The sequence below is a fragment of the Canis aureus genome, chromosome 14 (assembly GCF_053574225.1).
Source record: "Canis aureus isolate CA01 chromosome 14, VMU_Caureus_v.1.0, whole genome shotgun sequence".
NCBI classification, from domain to species: Eukaryota; Metazoa; Chordata; class Mammalia; order Carnivora; family Canidae; genus Canis; species Canis aureus.
This window is the reverse complement of record NC_135624.1, coordinates 33479327-33483563: the sequence shown is the minus strand read 5'-3', so window position 1 is coordinate 33483563 and position 4237 is coordinate 33479327. Positions and strand designations below refer to the sequence as shown.

At 40.1% G+C, this 4237-nt stretch overlaps 1 long non-coding RNA gene across 1 annotated transcript; it reads right to left on the bottom strand.

Annotated features, from left to right (window-relative positions):
• Positions 1-2306: 2306 nt before the first annotated feature.
• LOC144282899 (uncharacterized) lies at positions 2307-3220 on the bottom strand. The gene is made up of 2 exons (XR_013351314.1): positions 3114-3220; positions 2307-2954 (listed from the first exon to the last, which is right to left on the bottom strand). It is a non-coding gene; the product is annotated as an uncharacterized LOC144282899 (long non-coding RNA).
• Positions 3221-4237: the final 1017 nt, after the last annotated feature.

Here is a 4237-nt window from a genome sequence, read left to right as displayed (position 1 = left end):
AGATAGTTACATATATGAACAGAGTTATCTTATTCTCAATGAACTATGGAGATTGCCATGATTTATTAGAAGTAATAAAAATCAGTCTCATTGGATAATAGAATGAGGATGGATGGATGCAGAACTGTCAGAAATCTAGGATAAATTAATACAGATAATCTAATTTTATTGTTCCATGGTTAGAAATCCATCAGGCCCTCTGAAGAATTGCAGCTTTAAAAAAAGGGTTGGGGCACCTAGGTGGCTCAGTTGGTTAGGTATCTGCCTTTGGCTCTGGTCATAATCCTGGGGTCCTAGGATCTAGTCCCATGTCAGGCTCCCTGATCAGTGGGGAGTCTGCTTCTCCCTCTGCGCCGCACCCCACCATTCATGCTCACTCTCTCTAAAATAAATAAGATTTTAAAAAAAATGAAATAAGCCTTTAAACAGCAGTTTCTATGACAGGAGGCCTCTAGAAAAGTGATAACTAACCAAAACTCTGAAGTGTAAGTGGAAAGTAGCAAGGTAGGATTGGAGTGAGGTGGGTCTCAGGATGGGTAAGCCCTGGGCACAGGAAACTGTGTGAAGTGGGAAACACTGTGATGCATTCTAGTGTGCTACAGGAAAAAAATACCTCCCCCTGATTCAGCAAAGTGTGACAGGATTAGCAGCCCCTTTCTCACCCTTTGTGATTCCATAAATATAGAACTAAAATAATGTATTCATTGTCATCATTTTCCTCCTATGAGTCACCTGATGCTCCCCAACATGCTATCACTGTGGGCATGTTGGCCACTCATCTCATCGAATGTGGGCTTTCCAAGTTTTCTTCCTGGAATACTCTCCCTCTGTCTTTGTTTCTGGACAGATCCCTTTGTTCTCCAAGGTCTGTAAGGAGGTGAATGAAATACTTGAACAAGGAATGGTGTATTTGTTAGCTTGACTGCCATCACAAGATGCCACAGTCTGGCTGGCTTGAATAACAGACATGTATTATCTTCCAGTTCTGGAGGTTGGAAGTCCAATTTCAAGGTACCAGCAGGATTGCTCTCCCTGGCTTTCAGATAGCTATATTCTCACTGTTTCCACACTGACTTTTCTTCTGAGAGATCTTTACTGTATCTTCCTCTTCTTAGAAAGGCATCAATCCTATTGGATTACAGCTCTATCCTTATTACCTCATTTAACCTTAATTACCCCCATCAAGGCCCATCTCTAAATGAATCACTTTGTGGATTAAGGCTTCAGTGTATGAATTTTGGGGGAACACAGTTAAGTTTATGGCAGATGGGAAGTCCACATGGCATTTGGGCACATGAAGAATGGACTGCTTCATATTGCAGTTGATGATGTAGTTTTATACCCAATAGAATTATATCTGTTTGAGGACAGAACTAGAATGTTAAACTAGATTCTTGAATACCTGTGAAGTTCCCAGAGGGTTGAAGCAAGAAATAACAATGTTCATACTCAAAAATATTTTTTGACTAGAATAAGAGCTTAGCTACAAAGAAAGGCAGTTTCTGATTCAGCAGGTATCCAACTGATGTATTTTTTGAACTTTGGACTTAATGGTAGAAAATAAAAATGGATTCTCCTCCTTGATTTCCAGAGAAGGGTATCTCGCCAAAGCAGCTCACTCTCTGCAAATTAGAAGCCCTTTTAAGATCTGTAATTTCTTTCCCTTTATTTGATCACACCTCAATCTCCCCTACTTTGGAGTAGGGTTGTCAAGACAAGTATGTCAAGAAAAGAATGAAACAATTTGGGGATCCCTGGGTAGCTCAGAGTGTGATCCTGGAGACCCAGGATCGAGTCCCACATTGGGCTTCCTGCATGGAACCTGCTTCTCCCTCTGCCTGTTTCTCTGCCTCTCTCTCTGTGTGTGTGTGTCTCTCATGAATAAATAAATAAAATCTTTTTAAAAAAAGAATAAAACAATTTGTGTATGTGTTTAAAGAACTCTGTTCCAAATACTTTAATGACTTCCTCACTGCAAAAATTAAGTAGACTCAAGGAGTCCAATAGTGGGGCTGTAGAGAGGAATCAGGAGGCTGGAAACTCTCCTCCTTGAGGCAATGAAATGAACTCTCCACATTTCTTCTTCCATTGCAATTCTTCTTTGTTAAAACTGCAGTATCTTGGGTTAATATAAAAGCATTTTCATTGTTCTAAATGTCCTCTTATTTGGATCGTGTCTTAATTTTCAAAGCATTTTCTGACCTTCTATTGCATTTCATCTTCATAGTAATTATGTGAGTTTAATTGGACAGGTTTTTAAGATTCAAATTTGTAAATAAGAAAAAAAATCAAGGGCACTTTAAAAATATTTATGAATATCTCTTTAATACTCATATTTCCTGAGCCACATTCCAGAGATTTTTCTTTGGTGGATGGGTAGGAAATGAATTTTGGGTAAGACTAAATCTAGAAGAGATACTGGGGAAAAAGGAAACTCATTTAAAAATGCCACACCCATATTGTTTTATGCAATCCACCTCCCTTTAGTCTGAATGAATTCCTCTTATAATTAAACAGTCTTCTTAAAATTTTTTACAGTATTAATTGTTGTATTACTATTATTGTCTAGGGACTAGAAATTCTGGAATCCTGCCCTATCCCATATCCTTTCTACCTGTGAAGTTTATAAGAGAGAGAGGTGTAAGGAGGCATTAAAACAAACAGGGGGAGAAAAAGCTCTGCTTTGGTAGAATTCTGGGAGTCTGCCCCAAAGTCCTGCTTCAGGTGTCCTGGATTCAAAGGCCTAATGGAGTCTTCACTCTGCCTATTGAGCTGTAACCTGTGCCTCATGACTTTACCACCTTCCAGCCAATGTCATGGAGTGAGAACATTGAATAACAACAGAACAGGAGCACAGGAAAGGTGGCACTTCTGTTCCTCTCCAGAGGCAGAGAAGGGTGAAACAGAGAAATAGTAGTTCAACCAAAGGTGCTGAGGATCAACAGGTCTTCTGTCTGCCAGCACAAGAAAGAGAAGTGAGAGAGGAAGATGGTTGGCATTCAGCATCAGGAAGGAAGCTACTTGTACTTGTGACCTTCTGGTTTCCCCCTTGTGGATGAGAGAGGATGATGAGAAACCCATGCCCATGTAGGAGACATTTAGACCCTACTCACTGCTAAGCTTAGTCCAAGCAATATCCTAGAGTCTGGCCTATCAAGTTAATGCTTTCCTCCTTGGAGAGAGAAGCAATGAAGGGGTGAGCCAAACTTCCTTCTAGAACTGGAATCTTACAGTTCCAACAAAGGATGCTGGGTAGGAAAGAATCCAGTTGCAGAGTTTTTCTTTCCTGTTTCACATACTTGGTACCTAAAGATCAGTTAATAATGTCAGCAATTCTGGGCGGGGGGGGGGGGGAGCGGGGGGAGGTCTGGATGGCTCAGTTGGTTAAGCGCCCGACTCTTGATTTCGGTTCAAGTCATGATCTCAGGGTCATAAGATCTAATCCCACGTTGGGCTCCACATTCAGTCTGGAGCCTGCTTAATATTCTTTCTCTCTCTCTGGCCCTCCCCCCTCTAAATAAATTTTTTTTTTTAAAAAAGGAAAAGAATAAATAATATCAGTCATTCTACTCCAAACACAGCCATATTCCAATCACTGAAAACCTGTAGCAACTAGGCAGAAGTATGTATTTGGCTTCTTTCTGCCATCAGGGAGGCCATGGTCAGTATTTAATATTATTCTTTCCTGGCACCAAAGAGAAATGAGGACTTGGAGTCATGGCCTGGATTCAGATTTGCTTACTAGTGGATGGCCTTCCTCTAACTGCTCTAAGTGTCAAGTTTCTGTGGTGTAACAATGTTTGCATTATGTCTTTCTGGCATGCAACATCTTGCTCTTGAGGAGCAAAGCTGACCTAATTCTGAAATACTGTGGTAAAGCTTATTTTAGAATGCATGGTAAATCGTCTGTTAAGAGAAATGGCCCTTTTATTGAGTCCAGCATTCCTGACATCATGAACTAAGAACACAAGATGTATATCCCATCCCCTTCTGTTAGAGAAGGGAGAAGGGAGTTAATCAAATCAAAACAACACCTAACACTACCATTTCTAATTGCATTTTGTCTCCTCTTGCTGGAAAGGTAATATTCTTTTATCTGAAGATGTTTTATCTTTCCTCATAACTTCAGTATAGGTATTATTATTCACCCCTGGGCCCAGAGATCTGAAATGCTGATAATTTTGAGTGGCTTTCTAAGCATTTGATACAGGAAATTTACTTAAAAAAAAATAGCCCA